Raw genomic sequence first — 17728 nt, forward strand, 5'->3', positions numbered from 1 at the left:
AAGAGAAATGTTTAACGCTTACAGGCAGCTTTCTTTACATCCTAACCCGAGGACAGACTGTCAGGGTCCCGTTCACGTCCCTCCGGGCTGATGACGTCAGTGACCTGCTTGGAAGCTGGCTTCGCCAGCCCACGCCTGGTGTAGTAAGAGCTGTGCTTCTGGTGCTTTGCCGCCCTCTCCTCCAACCTGTAAACCGGGCGGTCCCTGCTCCCCCTCTCCATTTACAACTTTTGCCGGGCTGGGGATCCCCTGCAGGTGCGTTGGAGGGAAGTTGCAGGAAGAAAAGTCTCTCCCCCACTTCTAGAAGGTGAGCTGAAACTCACCATCCACCCAGCCTCCCAGGCCAGTCCCTGACTCTGGTCTCTCTCTCAGCTGCCAGCAGTCACCAGACCCTCCTCGAAACCCTGGTCCAGTCTGACTCTGGTGTTGCCTGCCCCACTGTCCTGACCTAGGCCCTCATCATGTCACAAGCGCCTCCCAAGTCAATTTCCTGCCGCCTTTGTCTCCCTCCTCCAGTCTGCCCTCCACTCGGCTTGAACACTATAGCTGCACATGGGGTTTGCCTGCTGCTGAAAAACATCTCATGGCCCCCTGTTGTCCGCAGGGAGAAATCCAAACTCCTCAACTTGGCACACGAGGACCTCCACCGGCAGCTCCCAGACTGTCTTCCTAGTTTTAGCCCTTCTCACTCTCCCTGCAGGCCACTGCCACACTGAAGGAGTTCGTCCTGCTTCTGCTTTTCCGTGGAGTGTTCATTCTGTTTTGTCCCCATTCCCTTCTCCTTGCACACAACATTTCTCAACTCTTCTTTCAAGACCCATCTCAAACACCGCCTCTTGCAGGGAGAATCAGGTCCTCCATCCAGAATAACCCTTACCCCATCTGGCCAGGTCTGTCTGTTGTAATTTACCTGTTGGCATGTTTTCCCCACCTGGAGAATAGGCAGCAACTTCAAATCATATTTTTCCATCTTTTGTACCTAGCTCAAGGGTTGCGTAGTTGATGCTCATTCAATAATTATTGTTGGATCCATTTTCGAATATAAAAAACCCAGAGTTTTTCTGAAGAGGCGCAGTTTATTTTTGGAGAAGGGCACATATAATTTGGAAGCTAAGTCCTAAGTATCAGTCCAAATTAAGAGAAGGAAACAGAAGTAAACTATCGTTTTCCAACAGACCCATCCTGCAGAAATTGGGTGCTAAGTGCACACTGGTGGGAAAGCATTTTGAATTACAGAAATTTTAAAATAAAAGTTTGCTCAGCTTAATTTACTCAAAATTAAAGAGGAAAAAAAAGAGTTGTTGCCTGATTGCACTAAAAGCTGTCACACTGGGGCCCTTACTAATTATAACCACTTTTCATGGCTCTTGGTTTGAAGTTTATATTAAATAGGAGAGATGGGCACACAGATCAAAGACCAAAATCATTTCTGAACTCCAATGTGTGGGCCCACTTTCTCTGCTTAGTTAGATTTTTGTTTCATTAGTGGTGTGAGTTAATAGGAGTGTTGGTCCGTGTATAATTTAACTTTTCTTTTTTTTCTGTAACTCCTTGGATTTAAAATAAAGTGCAAACCAGAAACCTACAGGGTACAGATCTTGCTTTATTTGTGTGTGCGCGCGCAATATATGTATGTACACGATGGAAGTTGAGTATAGATCGTATTTACAGAAAGAATCATTTTCACTGTTTTAGGGGAGGTTCCTTTATGCTGAGACTTCATAGTTAAAAAACCCCCCAAAAAACCCTGAGTACACAAAATCATCGCAAAATCTTTTCTTAACTTTCTTCTAAAAGAGGTACCTGTGTCTTCAGAAATAGGGGAGATACCATAAGGATGGGGTGAGAGAGAGGCGTTTCGCTTATGGATCCGTTTATACCTTTATGTTTGTAACTATCTGGATAGGTTTCCTTTTCGAATAAGGAATTACCATTTTTTTTCTTTTTAAATTGGAAGGTCTTGGTATCCTTTATACGAGGTAAAATCCTAGTTGCTTAAAAGTACATTATTGTGGGCCTCCCTGGTGGCGCAGTGGTTGAGAGTCCGCCTGCCGATGCAGGGGACACGGGTTCGTGCCCCGGTCCGGGAACATCCCACATGCCGCAGAGCGGCTGGGCCCGTGAGCTGTGGCCGCTGAGCCTGTGCGTCCCGAGCCTGTGCTCCGCAATGGGAGAGGCCACAACAGTGAGAGGCCCGCGTACCGCAAAAAAAAAAAAAGTACATTATTGCTACCTTTAAATATTCCTTGACGTGCTTACCTGATAACTAGAGTTTAGGCTCAGATTTGGCAGATACATTCAAATATAATATTCCAACTTCATCTTATTTCTAAGGAGGCTTGTATATGTTCCTCTCTGATGTGAAAAACCGATTTTTTTTTTAAAAACCATTTTCTCTTCCACTTTTGGGCTTTTAATTGTTTTGAGGGATAGTTATATAAAGTTGGTTAGTAAGCATCTCAAACAGGTTTTCACGACTTGGTAAGTTAAACTTATATTGGATCAAACTGTCCTACTTAAAAATTTAAACCAAGTATAATTTAAAGGAGGCTCAACTTGCACGTCTCTAAATTAAGTTTGTTTTTAAATCATGAAAATAATGTTTCTGAAAACCATTTGTTGTTTGAGAGCTTAGTAAAGCTTTACAACCCCCTTTTTCTAAAACACTGTATCCAGTTGGATTCAGTATCAGATTCAGTCTCCCTTTGGAAAACAGGCACTTTTCCACCCCCAAATTTGAAAACCTCATAGTGGGGTTTTTTTTTTTTAACCACTTATAGATCTTTATTTATAGATTTTTATTTATTCAACAAATTTGAATTTCAACGATGGGATGGCAGTGATAAGCACCAAGGGTACTAGTATGAGAAAGAGAGACAGTTGCTAGCTTCCCAGACATGGAAAGAGACACGGGACCACTAAGTCGTTTCCATCTGTGCTGGGTGTTAAGTATGACAAGAGCATGTGACATGCACTGTGGGGGAGGGGAGGAGGATGCTGGTGGAGGCGGCATCCCCCCAGAGTGGCCCCTGAGCTACAACATGAAGAGAAGGAGAGTTGGAGCGCAAGCAGCTGGTGCTGAGGCCCTGAGGTTGGAGAAGATCAGTGTGGAGAAAGAAGAGACCCAGGCGGGTGACACGCATGGCAAGGTAGCTCACAGGTATTTGGAGTTTTCCCTTGAGAACTCTGGGAAGCCTTTGCAGGGTGTTAGGCCAAGGACTGGCATGATGAGATTTGCGTTTTTAAAGATCACTCCTGCCCAGAGTGGAGAATAAACTAGAGTAGAAGGAAGTGACCGTTTTACCTTCTGTCTGCAAGATCGTTGAGAAGGTTGGTTTTGCACAACTTTTGAAGAGCAGTGGTGGCTCAGGGTGGGTGGCAGTGGAGGTGGGGAGCCTGGGTGGGTTTGACAGAGATGGAGGCCAGAGGAAGGATTTGAGGCTGGCTGGGGGATGGGATGGAGGATGGGCCCGATGATTTCCAGGTCTCAGGCTTCCGTGGCTGGTGGCTGGCGGTGCCTTTCTCTGAGATCAGATCACGGGATAAAGCAAGGTTTATGAACCAGGTACGTTCCCTACCCTTCAAAGAAGTTATGTTTGTGAATTTTATCAGCATTTTCTCTACTTGTACCGCTTTCATTGGTCAAAACATACTATTCCTGGTATGGATAATGCATGCAAAGGACTTCTATAAAAGTGAGAAACAGAAATTAGGTTCTTACTTACGGCTTCCTTCTCCCCTCCCCGCCCCTCCTTTCTTTCTTTCTTTCTCTCCTTTAAATTTCCTGAGGCCAAAAGGAACATGGAAGAGTTCTCCTCGATGGCCGGAGCTTCTGAATGGTTTTCAGATGAGGCATACAACTAAAACCTTAAGCGTATTTAAGTTTCTGTTTGTTTTAGTGATGTTTTATCTCTGACTTGTGAGCCTGGGGCTCAGGGGGCAGAGGCTCCGGGGTAAGAACCGAGGTAGGACTCTCAGAATTGCCCCTGCCTTCTGCTTAAGAGGGTCAGAACTCCTCTCTTGACCTGATTATCCAACTTATTTCTTAGTTTCTCAGTGTTCACTGATGCTCTGAATGTCTTACGACGACAACAGTGTTTTGCTTGACCAGTAATCTGTGTGAAAACAAAGTTCCTTCAGTAAACAAAATGTGCTGTGTATCTCCTTTGGGTGCCAAAGGGAGAGATTTCATCCTTCCACGGGGATGGTCTCCACCGAGCCACGGTCCAGCCTGTGTTTGAACATCTCTGGTGATGGCCGACCTGCTCCCCATTGCCCCAAGGCAGTCCTTGGGTTTTTACTGCGTTAATTAACTTTTTTTTTCTCAAGACAAACAAAATCTTTGTGGAATGAGCTAGAAAGTGGTGTGTTTTCCGCTGAGTTGGTAAAAACTTGGAGCTGGAGCGCAGGCCGGCTGCCTTGTGCAATCTGATCCCCAGAGAGTCCATTGGGGAGTGCCACCCTCCTTACTTCCTCCTGTACTGGAATTCCTGCTTCATGGAGGGGGTTGGAGAGGTCCTGCCTCGCTTGTCCTTGTGAGCTGGGACACCTTCCTTAAATCATCTTGCAAGAAAGCATTAGCAGTGCTTCTGGATTTAGGTAAAGCTTTTCTCTGACGTCATACAAATGACTCATCAAAACTTCAGGTGAGCCCCAGCCTGCTCCCCAGACGCTTCTCTTTTTTTTTTTTTTTTTTTTTTTTTTTTTGCGGTACGCGGGCCTCTCACTGTTGTGGCCTCTCCCGTTGCGGAGCACAGGCTCCAGACGCGCAGGCTCAGCGGCCATGGCTCACGGGCCCAGTCGCTCTACAGCATGTGGGATCTTCCCAGACTGGGGCACGAACCTGCGTCCCCTGCATAGGCAGGCGGACTCCCAACCACTGCGCCACCAGGGAATCCCGCTTCTCTTTTTATATGGGATCAGTCCTGACTCGGGTAACCCGACCACTGGCCCCCAGAGAGCGCTGCCCACCTTGGGGAGAGTATGATTTAACATCTTTTGTTGAAAAAGCACGGATGTTCCCACATCACCTCAGCCTCACATCCCATTTGTAACAGATGGCACGCTTTATTCCAGTCCTACATTTGATAAGATGAGCTGATGAGAGGAAAAACGCTCAACAGGGACCTTGCCCCTAGGCTTCTTTCTAGCTGAAACAGCTTGGTGAGGGGATGGTGGGAAGGGAACTCAAGAAACTGGGTTTACGCATCTTTTTGGAAAATTTAAACCTTCAGGTACAATGCATACAACACAGTCCCTCACCTCACCGTGACCCAAGCAGAAGCGTGGACTTGGAGATCTAATACGTTTGTTGCAAAAATAGCTTACTAGGGATGGCCTTGTAGTGAGTGTCCAGAATTGGCGTGGGTAGTATGTTCAGTAGCCAGTTTGTGGTGACAAAGGTGTATATTATATAAGCTCACTTTCAGATAACGCACCCCTAACTGCTAGATAGTGGTGACAACTCACGCTATCTGTCGGGTAATTTTTTTCTTTAGACGGTTGTGTATTCAATCCCTGGTGTTGGTTCTTGAAGGGCTCGGGGATGGTCAAATGATTATACTTAGAGAACGCAGCCCAAATGGCCTGGCAGCTTTATTTCACTGTTTTATCTCCATGGCAGATGGAATTCGGGGAGGGCTCCTTTGGTCGGCTTGTCTCTGGGAAGTCAGGTTGCTCCTGCTGCCACCTGTATCTGCAGAAAAGGGAAGACACAGAAATCCAGCCGCAAACAGCAGAAACCATGACCTGGTTATTCGTATGATAAACGACTCTACCGAGAGTGCAATTAAATCCGGTCAGCAGACCTTTGAATTACAGACTGCCCTTGATGAAAAGCATCCCTAGTCAAAGCCCACCTGTATTCGCTTTATATCAGATAAACCAGATGTTGTCTTTTCAGTTTCTTTTCTGCCCGTGTTAGACTTCATCCATATGTGACTCTTAAGTCAAAAATCTCAAGTTAGGGGGCTTCCCTGGTGGCGCAGTGGTTGAGAGTCCGCCTGCCGATGCAGGGGACGCGGGTTCGTGCCCTGGTCTGGGAAGGTCCCACATACCGCGGAGCGACTGGGCCCGTGAGCCATGACTGCTGAGCCTGCGCATCTGGAGCCTGTGCTCCGCAACGGGAGAGGCCACAACAGTGAGAGGCCCGCGTACCGCGAAAAAAAAAAAAAAAAAAAACTCAAGTTATTGCCCCGTTTCACCCTCTTAAGGTTGTTAGGCTTTTCATCAGGAAGAACTGTCCGCACAAGAGTGGTGGAGGAAGCAGTGATGTGAACTAAGGTTATCGAGCGCGTACCAGTTATGTCCTTGTCCTGAATCCTTGACGTGGGTCATCTCATTCATTCCTCACAACCGCTCTTTGCCCTTGTGATGTAGGTACAGTGATTATCCCCGTTATTCAGAGGAGGAAACTGAGACCCAGTGAGGCAGCCAGCTAGCAGGCATGAAGCAGTGCAGCCCGACCCCAGAGCCTGTGCTGGTGGCCCCTGCTCAACTTCCTTTCACAATGACATGACATAGTCACCAAATAAATATCCCCTGAAGACCTGCTGTGTGCAGAGCCCTGCGGTACACAGCAAGGGGAAAGACAGGGACACGTGTGCGACAGGGCCACTGGCTTCTGGAAGTAGATTAAAACTTAACCCGTGAAACAGGTCCTTCTATCTGGTATTTGACAAAGCGAGTTAGACCGTCAATTCTGTGGAAGATCAAGTGGGAGGGGAGGTGCAGTTGGCTGACAAATCAGCCAGCGGGAGTGGCTGCCCCAGAGCACCCGGGGCCCGGGAGACCCTGCAGAGAGTCGGGGGAGGCCCTGAACATCCTGCTGGGGGACAGTTTTCCCTAAGTTCCCATGAGAGGCTCCAGGGAGCGGAGAGGTTGGGCCGGCATTCGAGGCTTCTGCTCGTCTTCTGTGTGGTGGGTGGTGGGGCGCACGCCTGCCCCTTAACTTCTTTCTTGCAGACACCCACTGTTAACCTCACTAAAAGTGCTTGAGCTCCGTTTCAAAGTAAGGATGGTGTGTTGGCCACTTTGGGAAAGCCAGGACGCTGTAAGCTCTGAGCATCTGGGGGGTGAGGGTTGCCTTGGGTTTCTGGAGGGCCAATGCCTGGAAAACAGGTCACTTGTTTGCTGTTATAATAGGCTATTATCATTTTATTTAATATATAACATCAAGATTTTGCCTCAGAGTTAGTACTGGGGGTCAGGATCAGCCATCTAAGAGGCCCAGTGGTCTGTGTTACCAGGGATGTAGGGGCAACAATTGAATTGATCTAATTACTAACCTAATGTTTGAATTTGTCCATATTCAGGGGAGATAGTCTCTAGGAGGTGTTTTGTTTGTTTGCTTTGCTTTTTAAGCAGTAGGAGCTACATGGACTGGAGGACAGTGACGGAGGATGCCCTGTCTCCCGTGGAACGTTTCTGGGGTGAGGGTGTCCAGTTGTGCACCCTTCCTACCCTTTTGTGGGAGCCCCCGAGCAAGTTGTGGAACCAGCAGGTCTTGAATTGCACCGAGCGCCTGATGGTCTGTTTCCTGTTTCCGGTGGGTCTGTGGAGGAGGATTGTTTTGAAATTTAGTTACAAATAGAAAATTTCAGCCTTGTGTGCTACCAGCTCCTACCACCGTTAGTACCGTTCTTATTTTGCTCGTGGCAGTTTGATGGGTCCGGCAGGAGAGTAGTGAAAGACGTCTGGGTTGGAGACCAGCATCCCGGGCTTTTTCTTTCTCAGTGACTGGAATCCCATCAGCTTTCCTGCATTGGAATGCTTCTCGATACCTCCCCCAGGCACTAGGCTCCAGGGAGGCAAGGATGCGTAAGACGTGGTCCAGCCCTGACACTCACCAGTGCGTCACAACCGGCAGAGACACCAGGACACACTGAGGACCTGGCAGAGGGAAGCCGTCGGGAAAAGAGGTAGTGATGATGTTTTCAGATGTGAAGGGCTGGCCACGTGGAGAAGCGTGTAGGAAAGGGAAAATGAACTTCTAGGTGAAGAGCAGTGTAAGTACAGGCCCTGGGGGATGATACCACGAGGCTTCTTTGGGGACAGGATGGGTAAGCAGTGGGGTGAGACCAAGAGAGTACGGTTGGGGTGCTGTGCAGAGTTAGGGTGGAAGGAGTGTTGAGATGTGTCTCTGGCAGTGTAGATGGCCAGTTGTGGAGGCAGTTGTGAGCCAGGAAGTGCTCTGAAGCCAGGCCGTGGTGTGAGCAGCTCTGCCCCGGAGAGAACGCTGCTAAACCTTTAGAAAAATCAGGCCATAGAGGAGACTCGTCCAGCAGAATGAACTTGGACGTTGATGCCATATGGAACCGAATATTTCTTCCCGTTTTTTCCAAGAGATTTTTTTCAGCCCAGGACATGTGGGCTGCCGTCTGAAGTGGTGTTCAGTGATCACTGAGAGGTGGGACCTTTATTTTCAGCAGATAGAATTCAGTTCAACAATGTTTAAACTTCCCTGGTTGTGTTTTACTCCTTGGTACTTACTTAAGCTCATCAGCTAGGGAATTAGAGACAGACTCATTTCTGTACCCTCGAAAATATTGAGGATGGATGCTGGGAGTCGGGGGAGCTACTTATTCAGTTTGTCAGCCGGGAGCGAATGCGGGCTGGGAGGGTGAGCTAGTGTGCAGTCTTGACGAGCCTGTGGATGCAGGTTTCTGGAAGCCGCGGGTGGGAGAAGAATCAGCTCACAAAGGCGAAGCTGCCTCAAGTGGAGTGGATTTGTGCCTGTTCTGCTCACCTGGGTAGCATCTGCCCTCGCCCAGGTAATGCTCTGTCTGCCCTCCCGTGTTCCCAGTCCTCTGCTGGGATTCCACCTCCTCCTACGGGTGAGGTCGGCCAGGAAAGGCGCTCTGTGCCCACAGAGATGCGTGTGGTGAAGGTAGATAGCAGGCCCCAGAGACGCTCGTGGTTTATTAATTATGGTGGAGGCACACACTGCCTTTTCCTCTGGGGAGGACAGATCCATTTTTAATATGTGTGACTTTATACATTTCAAGGCCTGTACTCAGGGACCGAGGGACCTTGCTGAGAGGGCTGTGAAAAATGTGGGAAGGCCCCTGCAGAGTGAGCAGGTTGGACGGAACACATACCTTAAAGTTAATAATTTCATCACCTAAAACTGATGTTTATGTGTTACGATTTTATGAACTGTTGGCAACCTCTCGTTTCGTTTTGTTTCTTACCGAGTTCTCTCACTGGAGCTGGAATCGTGCGGGAGGAGGTGGGATGCTATGAGCTGGGGTGGGGTTTTGAGGGGTCAGGCTGGGAGTCAGGGGGGAGGGGGAGTGTCTCAAAGTGCTGAGTGGGTTCCTTCTGTCTGTGAAGGAAGGAAGCTTCCTTCGTTGCCGTGCGCGGGCTTCTCACTGCGGTGGCTTCTCTTGTTGCAGAGCACAGGGTGGACTCACTGGGGAAGGAAAGCCCCACTCGGGCCCAGGGCCTTGTGCGGAGTGCTTGCATGTGTTACTCCATGGATGGGGCATAGGTATCACCTCCTCTTTTTAAAGACAGGAAACTGAGGCTTAGAGAAATTCACTTTTTCTGAGATCACGCAGCCAGTGTCAGACTACCAGGAAGCTTTAGGCCATATCCACAGTCTGAAGGACGTTCTTTGGTTACATGGGACTTCATGACACCGTGGTACCTGGAGAGTTCCCAGCCCAGCAGCTCTGAAGCTTGATTTCATTCGTCTTGATTCTTTAATAGTTGGCGCGGATTTGAGCATAACACATTACTTGAGTGCCTCTACGTTTAGGATACTAGGTTTAGGCACAGGGGAGCATGGTGGTTCTTGCCTTTGGGAGTTTACATCGTGAAAGGGTGCAGTGCAGTGTTGGCCCCCGAGCCGTGCACCCGTGGGAAGGCTGCGGTCCCAGCGGGAAGGGGCAGGCTGGGTTTGGAGGTGTAGTTTGGGGTTGAGGACCGCATACTGGAAGGTGCTGGCATTGCAGGGCTCCCTGGGGTGGGATGGGGGTGGGGCAGAATTGGAGCTGTCCTCCGTCCCTGAGAGGGAGTCCGAAGGTTTTGAGCAGAGAAGTGACAGGTGGCCTGATGAGGCTTTGGAAATGTCCTCGGGAGGGGCAGCGAGGCCACGGTTGTACCTCGCGGGGCTGCTAGGGTTCCTTCACTGCTGATTTCTGGCCTGAGGCAGAGGGCGCATCCCCATCAGCTGGTACAGGGTGAACCAAGCAGCAGTCAGATCGCTGAATCGCCCAGAGCCCACTGAGTGATGTACACACACAGGAGGGGGACTTTCTTTTTTTACAGCCATAGACTTCTTTGGGTTCAGACCTCTATGTTCTGGCTTATCTCTTTTGGGGACTTGTCCACTGGAATCCTGGATCACATTTATAATGTCGGCATATTGGTTTGTCCGCTAACCCTGGCTTAACTGAAACCAGGATGGAAAGGCTTTCCTGGCGCGTGTGTGTCCTGAGATGGGAGTGGGTACGTGCCCTGGTCCAGGTGTTACAGCCGAGGGTGGGGCCTGAGCCCAGACTGCCGACCCTTCCCTCGCATCCAGTTTTCCAAGCCTTTGGCTTTCCGTTGTGGTAAGTGCCGCAGCCCAAAAGGCGCCCTCGCCTGCCCTAATTTGGGGCAAGGGGAGGTCTGGGACATACTCAGCACCTGTGCTAGAAGCAAAACGCCCTTCTGAGGCTCCTAACCACCCCCCCTCCCCCCGGTGTGCCCCCAGCTCTTTTCTCTTGAGCTCTAGCCTGGCGATGCCATTGTGGCCACCGTCCCATTCATTGGTGTCACTGGCATTTTAAAGAAGCAAATACATACCGTCACACGCGGTCTTTGTAAATGCTTTCCGTGCGTTATTTTCACAGTCCTCACAGCAAGCCCGCCAAGCAAACAAGTGTTGTTGTCCCCATTTTGCAGGTTTGGAAGACGCTCCTAATCATACCTGGTACCCTTAGGGTACAGGAGGCACTGTGCCCTCCACTTTCTGTGCTTTGTCGCATTTCACCTTTGCATCGACCTTCTGAGGTCGTTGTTATCTCCATCTTACAGATGGGGAAGCTGAGGTTTAGAGGGTTTAAATAACTTGCCTGAGGCCACTCCAGTATAAGGACTTTGAGCCCAAGCTGGTGTATTTGTTGATTAAGAAAAACTTCTCCAGCTTGGGGCTGGCTTAGAGCAGATGTCTTCTTTTGGATTTGTTTTCTGATGCTTTTCCCATTTCTAAAGATGGGGGCGAGGAGCTAATGTTTGTCAAGCACCCAGTCTGATCTAGGCATTATGATCTGTTTTCCTCTTAGCGGAGTGTAAGCTCCATGAGAACTTTTTGCTCCTTTTCCCCTCTGTTCATGCAGGATCCCAGGCACCTAGCCCAGTGCCTGGCCCAGCCTGGGTGCTCAGTCAGTATTGAATAAAGGAATGACTGGAGTGAGCGGGTCATTTTGCCCCATCCTAGTGAAGGCAACTCCAACAGAGCAGTTGGGTGACTTGGCACACAGGCACAAATACCTCACACCTCAGATCTCTTGTTTTTGCAGCAGACCTTTATTTTATTTTTTTTTTTAATTTTTATTTAATTTTACTTTTGGCTGCGTTGGGTCTTCGTAGCTGTGCACGGGCTTTCTCTAGTCGCGGCGAGCGGGGGCTGCTCTTCGTTGCGGTGCGCGGGCTTCTCACTGCGGTGGCTTCTCTTGTTGCAGAGCACAGGCTGTAGGGTGCGCGGGCTTCAGTAGTTGCGGCACGCGGGCTCAGTAGTTGTGACACGCGGGCTCAGTAGTTGTGGCTCGCGGGCTCTAGAGCGCAGGCTCAGTAGTTGTGGCGCACGGCTTAGTTGCTCCGCGGCACGTGGGATCTTCCCGGACCAGGGCTCGAACCCGTGTCCCCTGCTTTGGCAGGCGGATTCTTATCCACTGCGCCACCGGGGAAGCCCTCAGCAGACCTTTTTCACACACGTAAAATTTCAGGAGTAATCAGATCTATGTCATGGGATTGGAGGACATGATATAAAACACTATAAATACTTACCAGTGTTTGGCACCACGCCAGCATTCGATGAGTGGCATTGCCTTGGTGGTTTCAAGCCTCTTGTCTATGTTTGCCTTCCTTTGGGGCAGGGTTGCCATACCGATTAGCCCCACCAAAAATGTGCTGGCCACCGAAACTTTTTAAAAGTGTTTTTTTATTCATCCAACATTGCTCTCTTGGCTGTGATGTCTATGAAGCGTTTGAAGTTGGTAAAGTTGGTGAAATCAGTTTAAAGCTACCCTGGGCAAGTGGTGTCACGACTAGCAAGATTTTTTTTTTAAATTAATTTATTTAATTTATTTATTTTTGGCTGCACTGGGTCTTTGTTGCTGCTCACAGGCTTTTCTCTAGTTGCGGCGAGCAGGGGCTACTGTTCATTGCGGTGCACATGCTTCTCATCGCGGTGGCTTCTCTTGTTGTGGCTCACAGGCTCTAGCGCGCAGGCTCAGTAGTTGTGGCACATAGGCTTAGTGGCTCCGCGGCATGTGGAATCTTCCCGGACCAGGGCTCGAACCCGTGTCCCCTGCATTGGCAGGCGGGTTCTTAACCACTGCGCCACCAGGGAAGCCCGACTTGCAAGATTTTGACGAAGCTGTATGTTCATCTTCTTGGTTTCCAGTGAGAACGTTGTACTGGAAGGGGCCTCGGGGTCCTCGTCCAGACTGTGTTCTTCCACCCCTTACTTTACAGGTGAGGAACATCAGGCCTGGAGAGATGCAGGGGCAGGGCTGCGGGAACCTCCGTCTTACGTGGTCAGTTCTCTTCAGTGTCAGCAACCCTGCCAAGCCCAGATGCCTGGTGTTTTGTATTGGGTGGGGTGGGGGGTTTCTGAACGTTTGTACAGTGGAGCCACCATTATTCTTTTGCCAAGGATGTTAGTAAGCGGACTATGTCAACAACCCTAAGTATTAAGAAAGGTTTTTCCCATTAGATTTTTTTTTTGCGCATTTAACTCATATTCACCATAGAAAAATTCTAAAGGAAGAGAAAGCTAGTAAAGCACATAAGAAAGTAAAATTACTTACTTTCATGAGTCATAAATCACCTTGTTGTATATCTGCTTCCTGTGGATACATACGCTTATTACAAAAACTGAGATTTTTTACATTTGTAGACAATAAAAAGCCCAGTTTTGTACATGCCTTTAAATTATACCGTACCTATTAAAAATTTAATGGGATAAGTATTTTCTGTTTTATTCAAATGTTCTTTGCCATGAAAATCACTTTATTTTGATGTGGCATAATTTGAGGGGGGGGTCAGAGGTTAATGTTTTAATTATTTTGCGTTCCCTGGGCACTTACTGGTCCTATGTTAAATGAAGCCAATCTAAGGTTAAAATTTTTACTGTAAATTATGAATCGGTAATCGGAAATTGATTTATTCTAAAGAGGAAAATGCTGAACTGACAAAACGTATTTATTTTTTGATTAGCCTGTGACCTGCCATCCTGTTGCTCCAAACAAACAAGAATCACTGGTGAAAAGCAAATTGAGCAGTTCAAAGAGTCCTTCTAAAAGGTCAAGTTCTCTTGAGAAGAAGGTGTTTTCCATCTTGTATAGGACACCGGGGTGAATGTTAATGGCTGACGGGATATGTTACGTACCTGTAGTTTTATTTTTAATTGGATGTTTTGCTTCAATCAGTGTCATGTAATTTGGACGTTTTAGTGCAGTTATTCCCAGTCTTTTCTAATATAAGGACCTCTTTTAATGTAAAAAAATGTTTCTGGGGCAAACATAATTTTAGGTATATTTTTAGACTCTGTTGGGAAGCTCTAACAAAAAGTTCTTAAAAATAACACTTTTAGTGGAATTTTTCTGTATTAATTACAACAGCATCTTCATACACTTGCCCAATAATAGTACATATATGTGTGTGATTTACGAGACTTGTCGATGCTTGATGGGCGGAGCTTCTGAAATAGCCCCTTGGAGGCCCCTGCCCTCAGGAAGATAGAGCCTGCCTGTGAATCACTCTAAGGTCTAATGTGAGGAAGACAGCAATCAGACCCCTTCTGAAGGGCAAGTGGGATTCTCTAACTCCAGGGACAGCTGTGTAGGCGGAGGGTCCGAGGGCCATTAAATGACAGGTTAGGAAGGTGCAGTTTGTTGCCAACTGCTCACTGCTGACGTTTCCAGAGGGGCCCACCCCACCTCACTTTCCTCATCATTTCAGAGGAAGGAACGTTGTTGGAGAAGCGAATTGAGTCAGGGACATTTCAACACACCTGATGAACTATCTCCCTTGGTCCTTTTCAAGAATTTCATATGATCTGCTACAGAGAGGGGCTGGATTTGTCAGCTAGAAGACTTAAGGTCCCAAACCCAAGCCCAACCCTGATTATGGTTAATGGAAAGATGTTACACCCTGTGCCTCGGGTTTTTCCATCTGTAAAATGGGAAGTATCTCTTTTATCATATTCTTGGGAGGTGACATAATGATACCCCCAGGCTGCATTTTCTTTCTTTTTAATCCGTGAAAGCAAACAGAAAAATCTTTGTAAGGCTAGAAGCTATTGTCTTTTTATATAAAGGAAAAGTACCATAAAACTAGAGAAATTCTAAGCATCCTAAAAGCTGCTTTATGGCAAGGCAGCAGCCCAAAGACCTGCCGGTGGAGTGTGACCTTCCTCAAAAACCTTATCTTCATTCTCCTGTAGTCCTGTTTTTTTCTCTTAGTAATTGTTATTCAACAGTGATGCCTCATATAACACTAGTCTTGGGCTGTGAGAAAAAAGTTCTTGCACTGCTTAGTCCCCCAAGATATGGGTGGCAGAAGAAGCCGCCTCATTTCTGATGTCTCTGTATTATCTGATGAAGGACAATCATCCCAGGGTTCACCTTTTTAAGGAGTCAGGGCTGGGAGCAGGTATTTTGCTTAAGTTTTATGTGGTGTCTGTGTATTTTCAAGAAGTGTTGAATGTCACCTTTATTTCAAGCTTCTATAGCCTTTCCAAGTTGCTTTAGAAAATCTTCAACAGTTTCTTAGCAAAACAGGGTGCACAGTAAGCCCATATCAGCTGGGCCTGATGTGGAAGAATTACTTCCGTGAAGTGGACCTGGTGAGAGTGTGATTACAGTCTGCTGACCTCAGTTCCAGGGCTGTGGCCATCTGTACAGTGGGACCAGCACTCACCCACGATGAGGCTCCCAAGTGTCCACGGAGGGCGATGGTCACTTTTGATGGATGATGACCTCACAAAGGTTTCCAGGGGCAAAAACCCTCCAACCATCATTTCAAGAATTCCAAAGCAGTTTCACAATTCTGATTCTAAGAGAGGTTTGGTTTGAAAGGGGAGTCTTTCAGTGCCTTCTCTTGCCTCTGTTTTATGGACGTTAGTAATTATCTTTTTGAAGAAAATAGAAGTGAGTTGTACATTCTTCCTTAAGGATTTTAGTTTAGTTTATCTTGAAGAATTTTTTAATCAGCTGGGGTTTTCCCCCTTCGGTGGCTGGTCCCAGTGACTAGGCAACATGGAGATAATAGTAAATAACCAAGCTTTTTGTAAGAGATGTTATTTGAGGAGGGGGTTATGAGTACATACTAAACTTAGGAATACGTAAGTAAAGTTTTCTCTGAACTTACCTTCCTTTTGGAACAGGAGAAAAGATGATTTTTAGGCATAATGGTGCACAAAGTAATGACTAACACTCTCTAAAGATATTTAAATCTATTAGAGCATAAATATGTTAGTTCAAAATGGATTGAGTTCTGAACCTTGATGCTTTCAAGAGTGCTTTATTATCAGGTGGCTTGTAAAAAGCACATTGTTAATCAGATCTGTTGTGTTTCCCACAGAATTTCACTAAGAGGTGTGCATCACTTCACATACTCTGTAGGAGAGGGGACAGTGAAACAGAAACTTAATAGAAATACTGAGGAGGGGAGAAGGTAAAGCCACCCCGGCACCTGGGCCTCCTTCTTTTTCTTCCTAACTCTTCTTCTTTGAGATGTTCTTTGAGAACGTGGAGGAAGCTGCGTGTGGCTGGGGTCGTCGCCCTGGGTCTCCCTGCGCCTCTGGGTCTGGGGACAGGAGTGGCTTGGCACTGGGAGTCCTTCCCCAAAGCTCAGCTCAGTGCTGACTCTTCCTGTCCCTGGCTTTCCAGAGAAGGCCTGGGAGGCTGCCGGAACAGGGGGGTGCTGAGAGACTGCCTCCCCTGTCCCCTGGGCCCCGGGGGAAGGAGCCGCCTTCTGGAACGGGGTGCAGGGAGGGGGAATCCAGGGCAGAGGGTGGACAGGTGGACGGCAGTCACTGCCATTGTTTCGGTACAGACCAGGCTATGGTTCGGAAGTTGTTGTCTGGCTGTTGGCTTTTCCTCTTCAGAGGCTGGCATTCATGCGATACATTTATGGTTTGCTAACATGAGTATGACACGCATGCACATTTTTGGAGTATTGAATAGGCAGTAAACGAAGGCAGCTAAAAGCTAAGCAGCCAAGTGCTAAGTTAGTTGTTTTCCTGATAAACTGAAACTAGCCCGAACTGGCCAAAGTGTGGGACTCGTGTACCCAAGCTGCTCTAGGTGGTACTTTTTGTTTGGTCTACTAAAAAAAGCAATGATTTGGAAAGGTGCAGTATCCGAGAAGGGAGTGCAAGGCTCCAGTTCTGCTCTCTGTGGTCCTGGAAGGAAAGGATGGGAGAAGTCTCCTCCTCTTCCTCTCCCTGCCCTGGAGCCGCAGCTGCAGTTTTCAGAGGATGGCCTGGTGCTACGCCCAGCGGTGGTATTTTATAGTATTTCTCAGTTGTTTTTTAGGATTATCAGTCATCGCTCGCAGGGTTCCTTTTCATTTTCAAGGGCATCCAGTCTAATCGTTCAGCTCCCTTTCAAAAGGCTCCCTCCCTCCCTCAGGCCCAGTCAGGAAGATTAATAATGTTAACTGATTTACTTTGCTGCAAAAAAAGCATTATTAGTTAATTAGACTTTTACACCTCAGTCAGATAGCATTGTGCACTTTAACTCAAGGATGTTAAAGACCTAAATCTGAGAAAGAAGAAAAGAAAGAAAAAGGACAGGCACTTTTAAGCTGCACGTTGGTCCATGTTAATTAGGCGTTTGTCCCTCAGTCTGGAGGTGACAGAAAATGCCAGTTACTGTGGTATTTAACTGACATCAAACTCCTGTCCAAATAATTCAGTTGCGCCCAGCCTTCTCTTTTAATTGGTGGGAAGGAAAACTTCGGCACACACCCAGAATAAGGAGGAAATTGTTAATTACATTTAACATTTAAAATTTTCATTCTGAAGGACCTGAAGAACACTTGTGTGTGTTCTTTTAAATTAACTATCCAGTTGAGCTTTTTAAAAACGATAATAACAGAATCTCCTCTCACACTTGAGCTACCCCAAATGATTAGCCCTTGTAAGTCTTTAATAAATGACAGTTTAGTAATTGTTGTTATCCAAGGTCAAAAAGTGGTGAGTTATTATCTAGGGCCCTTATAGATTCATGTATGTTTGGCACTGTTTAAAAAATTGATAATTAATTTTCTAGCTTAAAGTCAGATTTCTTTATCCGTACTAGAAATTCATGAGGGTTTAGGTGCCAAGCAATATACATGTTTTAGGAACCAATATTTAGTAGCACATTTTAAAAAATGACATGATGGTTTTGTAGATGTAATTAGATAAAACATGCTTTTTTTTTTTTTAAGATCTTAAGCAACTTCTTCCTAGTCGCCAGAGAAGGTAATTTTCAGTGACAAGAGTGTAATTTACCTTATTCATGAGGTA

At 47.2% G+C, this 17728-nt stretch overlaps 1 protein-coding gene across 7 annotated transcripts in view; it reads left to right on the top strand.

The window, feature by feature from the left end:
• The window catches only part of RREB1 (ras responsive element binding protein 1), a 181369-nt gene that overhangs the window by 51014 nt on the left and 112627 nt on the right, over positions 1 to 17728 (top strand). The gene's annotated exons all lie outside the window — the stretch shown is intronic.

This window comes from Delphinapterus leucas, chromosome 10 (assembly GCF_059928025.1).
Source record: "Delphinapterus leucas isolate spDelLeu-1000000601 "Yukka" chromosome 10, BTC_Dleu_Yukka2, whole genome shotgun sequence".
Taxonomy (NCBI): Eukaryota; Metazoa; Chordata; class Mammalia; order Artiodactyla; family Monodontidae; genus Delphinapterus; species Delphinapterus leucas.